Source organism: Aphelocoma coerulescens, chromosome 1, assembly GCF_041296385.1.
Source record: "Aphelocoma coerulescens isolate FSJ_1873_10779 chromosome 1, UR_Acoe_1.0, whole genome shotgun sequence".
Lineage (NCBI taxonomy): Eukaryota > Metazoa > Chordata > Aves > Passeriformes > Corvidae > Aphelocoma > Aphelocoma coerulescens.
In genome coordinates this window covers 109,459,372-109,474,295 of record NC_091013.1, presented here as the reverse complement: position 1 = coordinate 109,474,295, position 14,924 = coordinate 109,459,372, and the positions used below count along the sequence as shown (strand labels likewise).

Genomic DNA, 14,924 nt, shown 5'->3' with positions numbered 1-14,924 from the left:
CAGAAAGACTTAAAGTTTAAAAAAAAAGAAAGGCACAGCAGCAGGTTGAAGAGAGGACTTGGAGAATGGGATGGTCAGAACAGAATTCACCTGTTAGGCTGTGGCAGAGTTCACATCAGAAACACGACAAGGTGCACCCCAGAGCAAGGCTTTCATTAAAGACCTGCTCAGGCTCAAGTGAATCCAACCACCAGGAACCAAGCCTGTGAGAATCAGGCTCTGGAGTTTTACCACCTGCAGGTTTGCCTCTTATGTTACCTTTTCATTGTCTGTTTTGATCAAGAAAATTTAGCTCATGTTAGTTACCATGAAAAACAGCCTTCCATTTGGGTTCTTCCTTTGGGTTCTTTGAAACATTGTCCCCTGTGGGTGTAACACAACTTCTACCCCTGCTAGAGTTGCTTACAAAACTCTTTCCCATTTTCAGCATTTTTAGTGCATTTTGAAATCTATTTCTGTAATAACACTGAAGTCCTGGCTTGGCAATTTATGAAGAGCTTCCTTAAAATTCAGATAAATTATGAGCTGTCAGTGTCAATCCTGAGTGTAATCTTATCAAAAAACTTGAGGTTAATTAGGAAGGATCTCATCCTTCTAAATCCATATAAGCTTAACATAATAATTGAGAGTTGAGATCAATTACTCATGGTATGTCAAGGGTATGAACTTATATGGTAATGATTGAGTGCTTGGCCTGAATGCTCAAAAGTCAAGGTCAGAAAGCACATCAAATGCACATTTAAAATTTCTTGAAGTCACAAGTGGTGGGGAAAGGAAAGGATTGAAAATCTTATGTGTACATAGCTAGGGTGCATACTGATGTGAAACCCTGAGGCCAAATTCAAAAAACATTGAAATAGTAAATACAGGGAGAGGCTGGGAATGACTGCATCTGAAAATGGGATTGGCAATAGTTTGGAAGCATTTTCATGGAGCAATTCAGAAGCTCCATTTCACGAACACATATCTAGTTTTCTCAGTGGGTTAGCAACTTTAACTAAAGTAAAAGTAAGGCTCTCTGTCCCATGCAGTGCATGAGACTTTCCTTGTGTCACAGACTCACCTTAATGTGATGGTCTCTTGCAAGCACAATCTTCCTAACATTCTCCAGTCCTCTGGAAACATACTGCCACTCCTACTTTAATCACTTGAGGACAAGGAGAAAACAAGAGTCCTAGAGCTGTTCTATTCACCCCGGGAGGCAACAGTGAAAATTCCTGAAAGAAAATTTGCCTTGTTACTCTTTTACTTTTTTTTTCTTTAAGACAAACCCACAGCTGAAAAAATACTATTGCCAGTACTCTTGAAGGAGCTGCCTCCCAGGTGAACCACTGAAACAGAGAGTGGACTAGATGTGCATGAGATGTGCATGAGTGTATCTCTCTCATTGCACTAGAAGTCCAGAATAAAATGTTCAAGAAGAGGATGCAAAATTACAGTAAATTACTTACAGCCTTGGATATGGCACTAGATAGATTGCAGCTGCCTAAAGCAGGCTCTGTAGGCTTACTTTGTATGTCAGAGGAGTTATGGACTTGCAGAGAGTTCATCCCAAACCTCTCAGATGCTGTGGCACTCACGGTTTGTGCATAAATCCCCCCGTGCTTAAAATGGGATGGTCTCACAGAGAGACTGAGAGACTAAACACATGGAGAGGATCTCCCCACTGATACAAGGCTGTGTACTGTGAAAGATTAGAATCAGACCTGAGCAAGCCAGCTCGGTTACCAGGAGCAATATAAACGTGTTAACGCAGCATTCCCCTGGGCTGGTTTGCACAGTCGGCAAATCCCCATTCTGCAGAGCACTGCTAGGCAGGGCTGAGCATTCCTGGTCCCAGGCTGGCCCAGTGAGGTGCCCCATCCCTCCAAGCTGTCTGTGCAATGCTGGCAGAGGCTTTAAAGAGTGTGGAGCTCCAGTTCTGCAGCATGTGGGTACCGTATGGCAGCATGAGTACACGTGAACATTTCAAACATTTCTGCGATCATACCCAACACTTGTGCACAAGGGAGCATTCCCTGGAAGGTAGGGCTTCTCCCCCAGTATGCTTACAAAACCTGTGCCACTTGAGGCCACCACCCTGGAGAGTGTTATGGCTGCAGCCAGTTCAGCAGCTCTTATTATGTGTAGGCTACTACAGCTCCAGCTTTTTGTTAGCTAAGCTGACTTGCACAGTGTGAGCTGAGGATGTCACACAAGAGCCCAGGACTGTGGATTTCTGACTTCATTCCAGCTGTGCTGATGCAACTCCTGGTTCTGTGTTCCCACGTGTGGCAGGAGTTTCCCTTTGTATTTGCTGTCAGCCAGGAATGCACAGTGGTGGCACAGTTGGTGCCATGTAATTTGTCAAGCACAGTAACTGCATCATGTGTTTGCACTGCAGGGAGCGTGGAGAACAAAGGAAAACTGCAGTGGAAGGAAAGTGGTACAAGCTTGAGAACAGGAATCAGGGGTGAATGACAAAAGGTAAGAAATTAAGAACACCATGTCAGAAAAGTGATGGAGCTAAGAGATGAAAACTTCCTGGCAAGTGCATATGAGCCCGCTCTGAAGCAATACCCAAGGAGCTCTCCATCACTAGAGGTTTTCTTTCTGTTTCTTTTTGCCCTGCAAATATAATCACTGCATTCGATACCTGCCTTCATTTCCAAATCCATTACTTCAAACCATATAAACACTTAAATACTTACAAGAATGCAAACTCAGATGAGGCAAAGCTCTAAAAGCCTTTTTGGAAATTCAGACAATAAATTTATCACACTGCTGTGTGAAGACCTTTCTGAGAGTCTATATCCTGCTGGTATCATTACAAATCCTTAGTCTCTAGCTTGGCTTGCTGAAGATCTCAAGCAGGTATTTATTGATACACTACCCAGAGGCCCAGATTACTCTGCAGAGTAACTGAATTTCCTGAGCAGTCAGCTATCACATATAACATTGTTATGCATATCCTTTGCAATTAGGCGGAATCTTTAGTGATCACCTGTGGCTCAGTGTCCTTTTTGTCAGTTCCTCAAAGTCAGAAGGTGTATTTTTGTCATGTACCAGCTCCACAGTTGCCAGCCTCCAGCTTGATAAGTTATTTAAAGCCTGCAAAATGGTTTTTGAATGCTGTCCCATGCTAATGCTTGATAACCACAGTTGTCATGACTACTCAGCCCCTATATGGGGGCTGTGTTGGGCAGCTATTGCAATGATTCCCTGGCATTTTCCCTAAACATTAATGTCCCTTCCTCAGAGGCTTCTCCTGTTGTCTCTGGGAGATGAGGCACAGAGGCAGTCTTGCCATGCAACGGAGGAGACACTGCAATGCCAGCTCAAAGCTGAGCACTGGGCCTGCCCGTGAGGCTCCTGTGGCAATGGCATGGGGCTAAAGGGTATTTTCCTGGTAGCAACACAATGCAAAGTCCCTGGGCCCCACAGAGAGCCAAAATGCTGCTCTGACCAGTCCCACCTGCCATGCTTAGCACACAGACTACCAGAACCAGAGGGGATCATGGCACTTCTCTGCAAACTTGCCATTCACTCTAGAAGTGTGTGCCAGTATGTGCAAGTGAGTCAAGTTAGAAGCCTATAGTGTGAGGCTTGCCTGGTAGAGAGAGAGCCCTTCTTATTTCCTTAAATAAGGTCAGTTACAAAATGGTCACAACCTTTCCCTATGTTCATTCCCCAGCTTTTATTCCCATCATTTCAGAAACTAAGCCACGTAACTCACCCCACAAATCCTTTCTGTCTTCCAGAGACAGAGCACAGTGAAAATAACCTAGAGCCTTAAGTTCAAGATGAATATTTTGATGCTAGAAGTAACAGCAGAACTGTGCTCCATTTTGTTGCCTCTAGAGAGGGTTTTGACACTAACTTAATAGTGGTTGACTCACAAATCAAAGACTGTCTTTGAGAAAACTTTCTGCGAGGTTGATAGACAGCTAGCATACTCTAAGGCATTTTCTTCTGCATTACTTGGCAGGAAGCCTGAGACAATTTGAACAACACTGTGCAGAACGTGCCCAGCTCAGCCAAAACTCATTAAGGGCCTTGTCTTCTCTTGTGCTCTTTGCGAAGCACATTACTGCACCCCTGATGGGCAGCAGTTATGCTAAGATTAAAGATCACCGAATACCTTTAATGTACCAGTCAAATTGCATTTCTCAGTTGTGTATACACTGGTAAATGTTCTGCTGCTTTACCAGATGAAGGATGAAGATGTAATGGCTGCTCTCCAGCTACTGAGCTTGGTTAAGGAATTGCTCGGAAAGAGGTTTCATGGGATGATAATCTCAGCAAAATGTGAGACAGCTGCTGAAAGATGCTCAAGTTCATGACTGTATTAACTCTGCTTGCTATTGAAAGACTCCTCCCTGGTGAACCATGTAAGACACATGCATCTTTGATCACTTGGAAATATATTTTTAAAGAGTTGCTCTGGATTTTGCCTTGGGAGTTTCACTGATTTGTGAGGCAATCACTTTAGTCAAAACTCCATTCACAGTGAGTGTGAGAGCACGTCTAACTCACAGCAGACTGAAGGGAGAATGCACTGCTGCATTTCTGCTAACTGGGTGTTACAAGTACCCTCTTTGCTCTTTGTAGTGGTTTGGTCTAAAATACTCATTACTGTTTATCTTCTGTGAGATAAGAATTAGGAGAAATGCAAAGCAGGCACCAACTTGAATGAATATAAAGAAGTTTATTAACAGACCTAAAAGAAGAAAAGAAAAAAATTATACCACCTTTAGAACTCTCCTCCTCCCACCTTCCTCCCGTCTCCCACTGACAATGTAAAGACAACCCTTAAGATGTTCAGTCTGTTTACCACTTCCATAATAACCTTGTTCAGTCCATTTAGAAAGAGAAGTCTCTTTTTGCTCGTGCTATGAAAACATTATCACAATGAGACAGCCACCCACTTCCAAATATTGTTCAGTCCATTTAGGAAGAGGAGTCTCTCTGCTTGCGATGTGAGTCCCTTCCCCCGACTTGCAGCTTTTCCCGCAACTGCTTTCGAGGGTCCACTCTTGAAGTTTTTCGGGGTACAATTTTAAGGTTGAGCTGTTCAGAAAAAAACAGAGGCCCTTCTCCTTCCCTGGGAGCAAAGGGTCATCTTCATCTTTGAGACTATCACTGGAAGCATCTCTAGGAATTGAGGTTTTTCTCCTTTCCTCTTTGGAGCAAAAGTCCTCATCTGGTTCATCTGGTTCATCTCTCTCTGTCCAAACTTCTCATGAAATTACAGCTGCGTCAGCATCTGCCTATCTCAGCGCAGGTGCTTCTGCTTATGAGTTGAACACTCCACCCCCCATATCTTCATGAAATTACAACAGGATACTCTGATATATCATAGCTTCACAACAGACTTTCAGCTTTAAGCATCTCCTCTCTCTCTTCCCTCAGGTTTTCAGCTCTTCACAGCACTAAAAGGGTTAATCTCACCTCGGCCTTGCAGCTGGAATGTGGCTTATCGCTGTTGGTCCCCTGACCTCTGCCGGACAGAGGTGCCGCTTTGCTGAATCTCGGCCGCAGTGGAGGGGGGGGGTTCCGAGCCGCTCCGGCTGCCCACGGCAAGGCAGTGGGGGGGGTTCCATGGCTGGAACAGGCCCATGGCTCCAGGCTGGCCGTGGCCCGGCCCGGCCTGGCCCAAGCAGGGCCTGGCCGGGCCCGCTGGCCCCTGCACGGGGCCTGCAGCCACCTGTGCCAGCGCCGGAAACGAGAGAGAGCTTGGGGGGGGAGTTTGTCTATTCTTAAGTGTGGATCACAGAGGCGGTCACAACTTTAAGTGGCTTAAAGAATTGTCCATATTCAAACTGGCCAGCTGATAGGTTCTATCAGGTCCCAGAGGAAGCTGTAAGCACCCCTTAGCAAGGATATCCCTTCCGGGACTATGCTTGCTAACCTATGACACTCTTTCATGTACTTTCCTTTCTCTCTTTCTCAGTTGGTGGGAGTATTCAGCCAGTGTGATATTTGCTGTCTGGTTTCCTTGGTTTAACATTGCCAAACAACAACTGCCACCACCCTACTTTCAGATGTTTACAGAAGTAAACTTCCCTATGGCAGCCAGTTCATGACAGAGGCCTTTAGCAGAAACAGCCTTTTGATAAAGGGTAGATGCCAGATCTTGGCATGATAACTTGATCCATTTTTAACTGCAAGACATAAAGGAAAAAACCACTTCTGGAACTGAAACCTTCCTCTGTTTGACTTACATGAATATAAAACATAGTTAAAGGTGGTGAACACTCAGCTCAGCAGATATTCGTAGGGACAATAGGTCACAATATGGAGTTAAGAATAAGATGAATTTCAGAAACAGAAGTGGATGGATTTGCCTTTTGTAAACTCTGTGCCTGCTAATACAAAGGACAAAAGAGCAGATGAACTGGAGGAGTGCAGCAGAGGGAATACATTCTGCCAGAGGGATTTGCTTTACCATCCTTACTCTTCCTATTTTCACTACTGCAAATTCGCTTTCCCCCTGCCCTCCCATCTACAGCTCAGCCGAGGTAAGGAGCAACTACAGGAACTGTCACCTTGATAGCTCCAAATTCCTGTTTTTCTGTTAGGAAAATAACATAGGCCTGGTCCTTCACTGAGTGAATCTATACCGGTTAACATGGATCAAAGCATTCCATAAGCACCATTCACACACAATGATGCTACTAGTGATAAATAAGGAGAATAATTCAATGAGTGCTCAAATACTATGAAAATGACAGATGAAAGCAGCCTCTGGTTGAGGTAGCAGAGGAAATATTTTTACCTTGACTGGCTAAATCATGAAACAGAGAGATGATAAACAGCTACAAGACATCTAATGCAAGACTTGCCAAGAAGTGGACAAGATTCAAGTCAAGTCAAGGGTATGTACAACATGAGAAAGATTTTGGCCAAATACGGGTAGCTCAAGAAGAGACAGAAATTATGACAAAGATTTTTAAGAACAGATTTGACAAGGATCTTCAATGCACACCACCTTCATCAGTAGCTGATAAAAGTCCTGCCAAAGCCAAGTAGTGACAGGCTTTCTTCACCCTGCAGCTCAAAGGCACCTCTCTCCCAGCAGAAGTAGGCTGAGACAAAGTGCCTATAGAGCTTATCAGGTTAATCAAACAGTTCCAAAATGAGTCAGTTTGAAGGAAAATCAGCTAGAGAAAATTCTGTTACTAAAATTGTTCTAAATTAACCAGACTAGGAAAGGAAGAGAGGAAAGGAAAGCGTCATTGTTTAAATTATACAAGCATTTAGCAGGGCTTTGGACTTAAGAGACTTTCCCTGCATTAGAGTAATCAATTAACAACAGAAGGTAAAAAGAATTAGTTGGGATTAGTAGCTGCACTCACCAGTCAGTTTGGAGATGTGCATGAAAGCAACAACAGTTGCAGTTTAAAAATTGCACACAAGATGGCATGAGGATGCTCCACCAGAATTAACTGAGCATTTGGTCCACCAACCCCAATGCCCTCACATGACTCTTCTGTTGGAAACACACGAGGACAGGAGCTTAAAGAATAAGCTGTTTACTCAGAGCTGTACCCTGGTTAACAAACATACATCCAGTAACATCCTGAAACTACCTTGACCTTTAACCAAGATGCTCTGTTATGTTTGAGAGATCCAAGCTCATCTTCTGCAAGCACAGCTAACCCCAGCTTGTGTTTTGTCTATAGGCTGTAAGAATGTCCTGCTCAACACAGAACCATGGGATACATTAGGCAAAGTCTTGGATGTGAAAACCCTTAATTTTTATATTGCACAATTTTTAATGGTCTCATGAAATCATTTTGCAAATTAAGTAGAGCAAAGAGGACATAGAAATAATTGACTACTCCAAGAGGATTAAACTTGGAAAATGAAAAAATGAGCATCTGCAAACACAAGTAAGTCTGCTGGAACAAGGAAAAATGCATTAACAGAGTAAGCTTTGAGTACAGATAGAGCTTCTGCCCCATGAATCTAGGTCATTGATGTTAAATGCTATCAGATCCAGGACTGACCCCTGGAATACACCACTAAGGACTGGCCTCCAGCTGGACTTTGCACCACTGATTACATGAAAGAAGAATGCACCAGTGAACAAGGATAGGTATTACAGTCAGCATTGGAAAGTTGCTGATACTTTGGAAGCAATTCTGAAAAACACTTGGTTTTTCCAGTCATTATTTCTGCAAAAGACTCGAATGTATTGCCCTCAAATATCACTTAAATCAAATGCGTTAAACAACGTCAGAATTTGTAAAAAAAAAAAAGACACAAATGGATTGTGCCAAAAATACTGAGTACAAGCACATGGGCACGTGTCTTTTATCTCAGAAAATACTAAGCTTTCAACAGAAACAAGTATGTCCTCTACAGTTTTAGGCAGCAATAAATTTCTTGGTTATTCACCAGGTAGCCGTTTTCCCCAAAAACGATTATCACTATAGTCAGATTAAATGGCAAGACTTGGAGACCTCAGGAAACATATGGATTTTATAATCAGAGCAAAAACATCAAGTGACTTATTCACATTTAATTCCCAGTAAGGGTTATAAATTTAATAGAAAAAAATAAGGTTATTAACTACAGCAACATAATTTTCCATGTGCATCAGTGAACTGTGTAAAACATCTGAAGGGAAACTTGCTACAGAGGAGATTGCAGGATAGATACTTGGAGAAATTTTGTGCTGTCCTTGCCTACCTATCCTTTAATCAGGTCTGCCTCACATCACTAAAACATAAAATAGAAGTGTTGTTATTTAATTAGTTTGGGAATATTTGTAACTGGAGATGAAGGAAAGGAAAATTTGTGGGAAGTTATGTGCACCAGAAGAGTCAAGAAAGGAAGGATGAAAATGAAACCATGAGGTAAAAGCACTTTAATCTACACCAATTTTTTTTTCACTGCCCACAGCAACATAAGAACACCCTGCACTTAAAAGGGCAGTTTTGTGACATTTGGACATCCATGACATTTGGACATCTGTGATGAGGCCAGTTTACAGACCTGCCACTCCCTCCACCCTTTCCACCAGCTCTGTTCTCATCTCCAGTCCCTATCCATTCCTTGGTTACCCAAGATGTGCTGATACATGGGCACGTTTTGATCACCATTCTGACCCAGGACAGAAAGCACTTGGTCCTGAAGAACTTCAGCATCATTCCCAGCTTCACTGAGAGGTCAGTAGTAATGGAGAGCCTGGGAAAGGCAGGGACTTGTTGAGCTGAGACTACATCTGTGAAGCTACACCATAAGCATCAATAGGCCAATGTCGATCACAAAAGTCTGGACAACAAAAGACCTCCAGCTGACAGGTGTCAGCTCAGATTTAAGAGGCAACTAAAATAAGATTCAACCTAAAACCTGAACTTTGCAGATGTTGGCAGTAGACTCTCAGGCACACTGAAGCAGGAAATATTCCTGAAAACATGCAGGGACTTAGGCATCCTGCCCTCCTTCCTTTCAGGAATGCTCCACACTCCTACTTGTTCTGCCAAGAAGAGTAGGAATTAGTCCTTATTTCTCTTTGCCTCAGTTAGTTTGACTGAATACATCTCTGCAATTTGGGAAAGCCCTGCTCCTCCCTGGAGCAGGGATTGTAACCTCGATGATCTCAATGATGATGACATCACCACTGACCTTCATTTATTTTTAGACAGATTGTTGTCAGTCTCACTTGTCTATTTTGTACAGAATACTCAGAGATTTCCTGAGCCAAGGACAGGGTTAGGTTAACACAGTACTGGGTAGCTCTGGATACTGATCTCTGCTCAGTGTTTGACTCAGACAGAAAAGTTCCTCTGCAAGTCAATCCTGACATGACACAGGCTATTGCTTAACTGCTTCTGTAGCTTGAAGCACGTTTTGATACCAACCACAAACTCCTACTCTGTGAAGATCTCCTGAATTGAGAGTACCACTGACAAATCTGTTAATCTGTACTTTAATTTCATACTTAGCTGAAGATTAGACATTACCCCATTATAAGATTGAGAAAGGTAGCAATCCAAAACTTGGAGAAATTTCTGTATCACACCCTTACCAATCAAAACAGAACGACAAGCCAGAACTGGAACAAACTTTTCTTCAGTCACACATAAGATTTGAATAAAGCTGTACTTTAGTACTTACCAAAAAGTGATGTAAATACGTGGGACCTACTCCATTTTGGTTGGTACAAAAGTTATAGCTGTAGTTGATAGGAGTTCAAAAACACTTGTCTTGAGCCAGAATTGCCTACCTAGATGTACAATTGCTCTTGAACTTGCTGTATCTCCAGAGAACACCATCAAGAAGGAATGGGCAGGTCTCTGACTTCAGTCCATACTGCCTGACCACATACTTGAGTCCAAAGTACAATGCAACTGGCTAAAGATACAGGTAATCAGCACCACAGGAACAGGAGGGGGAAAAAGTAACATGGAAAGAATCATACCTTAGAGCCAGCCCCCAGCAACTGCTACTCTCCAAGGCTGCTCCTGAGGGAGGATGATTTATGGAACTCAGGCTTTAGGACAAAGGTATTATTGTAGGCTGTTGCCCCTTCTGTAGCATAGGAGTTTCAGTTTTCTTCTAGTTATCCCTGTAATTTCCAAACTTTCAGCTGAACTTGATTCAATCAGTTCTCCATCTCTAGCACAGAGATCCCCTCTCTTCTCACACCCTTTTCAGTCACTTAAGTACAAACTCAAGAGTCTCCCATTCCTCCCTAACAAGGACAAAGAACACTCTGTGTATCCCTCATTTGCAATCTCTGTTCCAGTTCCTCCTCTCCAGCAGCTGTCAACACTCCTGAAGTCTAATGAGTCAGATCTTCTGCTAATTCTCAGAGGTCAGTAGAAGTTCAGAGGAAATTCCTACCTATTCCTCTTTATTCCTACATAATCATCTTTATGACTTCTCTGCCTGGGGAACTTGGTGAAATAGGAGCATTTGTCTGATTGTCTTCCCAGTGCTCTTTCCTAAACATCTGGCTTCTCTCCTGCTGTTTCCACCAAAGCTGTTTCTTAAGTCCTCCTTTATTTTGCTGTCCTCCTCTGAAGAGTCTTTGAAGGTCTCTCTTATTCATCTTTGCTTCTCTTTCTCCCTTTCTCTTTGGAAAGAGATAGTACAATTTGCCTGTCTGGAACTATGTTCCACCCATGGCAGACTTCCCCTTGGAGTCACGCCAGCGTCAGATCTTCCACCTGCTGAGCACTGGAGCCACACAACTCAATTCCCAGGGACTGCTTGTCATCTTTTCAGTGCTTCCTTTTAAAGAGGCCACAACATGGACTTTCTACCCTAGATCCTCGAGGATCTAAAGAAAATCCCATTAAGGGACATGGCTGGCAACTTAGGCAGAGTCTACTCATTTGAATTAGTCACCTAGACTCAGTTAAATTTAATGGAGTGGAAAAAAGCGGTTCAGCAGCAATTCATTCAATCCAGAAATAGATATCTAAATATGATTAGGTGATTTGAACTCTAAAAGCTCTTATTTACTACTCAAAAAGGCACTGTACAGTGGATGGCTTAGATGAATACCTCAGTACTGCAGAGGAATGAAAGGAATGGCATAGTAACCTGAAGAAAAGTTCTACCACTGTAATCAGAGTGTTTCCTTTACGTGAGTGATCTTATTTCATTCTCTTTCCTCATACAGCTCTGCATATCTTAGAAGAGATGGCAGAAACATTTAAATTATCTTAATTGCTCCACGAGAATAGGGACACATTTTTTGTAATTGTTTTTGGCCTTTTTTTCCAACTCTGTACACTAACATATATGCAGCACTGGTTGAGTACTTGTAAACACATTCCCTGCTTTATTTTATGTCTTTATAACAATCTTTATTCACCAGCAGATGTTATGCCACGTGAGTATTCCAGATACCCATCTGTCCCACGTTCATTTCTAAAGCACACAAGTCAAAGGCTGAGTGCTCCCACCAGTGTGGATACACAAGGTCGTGGCTAAGATGTACTATTGTAACTTTTAAGCAAACACATTTAGACATGAACATGGATTACAAGGCATTTATGTAAAAGTGGCTGGTTTAAGCCTGGATGCTTTGCAAATGTAAGGTTTTTGCCGTGCAGATGTAACTCGGTTCCCAAAGCCAATGGAAGGTTCACCAAAGACTTCTTGATTAATCAGAATTCTGACAAACGTGACCTGTGGGAGAATACAGAAAGAACCAGGTTTGTTTAGCCTAGAAAACTGAGGACTAAGAGGTGACTTGATAACAGCTTTCTATTATGTCAAATGTTGCTATGGAAAAAGAGGGAATTATACTCTTCTTCTTATCCATTTTGGAGAGGACAAAAATAATGGGCTTAAATTGCACCAAGGAAATTTCAGCTCCTAAGAAAAGCTTTTTTTTTCCAAGTGCAAAGGCACATTGCCTGGGTGGGCCACTAAGTCCTCAGGCTGGCAGTTTTTAAGAACAGACCGGACAAAGCATCTCTCGGGGTGCTTTAAGTAGGACTGATCCAGTCTCAGGACACAGGGAATGACCCTTCAAGATCCTTTCCAGCTCTGTTTTTCATCAATTTATAAATCACTGAGAACCAGCATTAAGTAAAATCTTCTTGGGAAATCTTACTATTTATTCATATACCAACACTATTGTGTTTCATTAATTAAATATTTCATCGGACAAGTATTAACCTGACTGCAATACAAAACAAAAACAGTTGCCACAAAGGAGTCACCTGTTTGATGAAAATGCAGCAATCCATGTCCATGGAGCTCAGCAACTCTCAGCCCACTTTTCTCCCTGCTGGAGATGCTCAGAGAGCACAAGAAGGCTGTTAAATAAGAGATACTCTCCCCAAGAAGATAGATAATAAGATAGAAATTCTCAAATACTATTATGAGATCCGCTCCTATAAAATCCTCATGATGCTCCTCTGGCTTCTTTATGATCTCCAAACATCCATTTTAATTTCTACAGCAAATTTCCCTCAAATGGAAGGCAAATGCATCACACAAACCAGACTATTTACACTCATATGAATATTATTTTGTAGTGTTCTTTGTTTCTCAGGCATCTTTGGGTTTACAATGAGGAATCTGAAGTATAAAATAAAAACTCTTAATGCCAGGCACAGCAAAGTGCTCTGAATTCAGAGTTAAATTATTCTACTGTGTCTTTTCTTGAGAAATGGATCACATGCAGTTCAGTGACAGAAATACTGTCTCTTAACCTCATTTTATAATGCAATCAGACTGACCTCTCCTACACACAGTAATTGGGAAAAAAAGGAAGAGACTCCAACAGACTAAACAGAAGCTACCCTAGTTTTTAATCAATAGGCCTATTCCCACTGGCTATGTATTTCAGTTCAGAACATTGTAATTATAGTGATGAGCTGCATTTCTTTATGAATGAAATCACTTGCTCTCATTTATTTATATATATGTATATATATATAAAATAGGCTATAAAGTATTTACAGATAAAATCCAATAACGTTGAGTCTAAACAAAGTAAAAAATGTAAGAAGTGAGATTTTGTTAGAAATGTTAATTTTAAAGGAGAAAATCCCCTTAATTTGCTCATCTCATGGGGTCTTCAGAATACTGGAAGGATATTAGTAGTTTAATTCAGACATAACATTACATATTATAAAAAGAATAATATAAAATGCCACTTAAAATTAGACTCGGGACCCTAAGGATAATTGATGTCATCATATTCCACCAAGTGCTCCCACTGACTCCCTGTCATCTACTCACAAGATTAAGGTGAATGGGGTCCAGTCCTATATAGATATTTTGAACTTATTTTCCTTTGAAATACAAAGGTTTAAAAGAATGTCCAAGCCCAAGCAGTAATACTGGAAAGTTCACATACAATCTACCATTTTGCCCATAGGCAGTTCATGATATTGCAATTAGAACTACCATTGCTTAACAATCACCCACACAGAAGTACTGAAATACTCAGGAAACAACTGCATTTCTAATAAAGTTTCAACACTTCATGTTAATAGAAAAAAAACCTGTGATTTGTCCTCAGAAATGGGAGAATAAAATCCTTGTAATTTTGCTATATAAAAAAAAATTAAAGCTGAAAATCCATATGAAGGTTTTCTGAAGACAAGAATATCTTCATCCTAATCCTCAGTGATTAGTAGCACATCTACAGTGATTCTGCTTTGCAAAAGAATATCCTTTTGCCCTTGACTTTATGGCAGGCTAAAGTTAATGGGCCAAATGCATCCGTTGACTAAAATGGTCTTACTCCAAGGATAAGTTTGGCTTACCATACAGAACAGGGTTGAGAGCAGCCTAGAGAACGTCATAATAAGAAATAAACCTACATCCTGCCACCATCTCTTAAGAATGTTGCTTGACTTAGAGGCATATTCAAGGTCAAATATGCAGATTAGAATGAACAAATGCTGTTTTCAAACTATTACTTCTTGGTTTAGCAAGCAATTTACTTGTTTTTTTCAGCTCTAAGCCACTTGGAGCCAAATGTTTCATACCAAGAGATCAATTCTCTAAGTATGACATGCACAGAAGCACCTGCAAAGACAAATTGCATTAAGGAAATTAAAGGGATAGCTTTACCCCAAATTAGACATATCGTATGCTGTTTTATGCCACTCCTAATATCACTTTGATAATAGTGCAAAGTAATAGCACCTTCTACCAGATGTGTGTCCCACGAGAGAATTTATTCAGCCAAATCTGCCTCAATCTGTGCTGCAGGTACCTCCACTGAAAAGCTTCAGTAGTTTGTCACAATGGAAAGTTCAAAATACTCCAAGTGATGCCAGCAACAGCTACTTTGTAAAAGAGAAGGGAAGTGTAAAGAATATATTTTTCTCCAATCTAACAAAGGAGCCAATGGATATTGGACTATTTATTAAAGGACAAAGCAGCACTTAAATGGATACCTAAGTTAGGACACTGAAGCCTCTCTGTGTTACTTGTGAGTCAGCTTAAGATTTTTG

At 41.5% G+C, this 14,924-nt stretch overlaps 1 protein-coding gene across 1 annotated transcript in view; it reads right to left on the bottom strand.

Annotated features, from left to right (window-relative positions):
* Positions 1-10,288, bottom strand: part of SAMSN1 (SAM domain, SH3 domain and nuclear localization signals 1) — a 132,913-nt gene extending 122,625 nt beyond the window's left edge. The window contains exon 1 of the mRNA XM_069024313.1: positions 10,108-10,288. The gene's annotated coding sequence lies outside the window, so the exon portion shown is untranslated. The remainder of the gene's footprint in view (positions 1-10,107) is intronic.
* Positions 10,289-14,924: the final 4,636 nt, after the last annotated feature.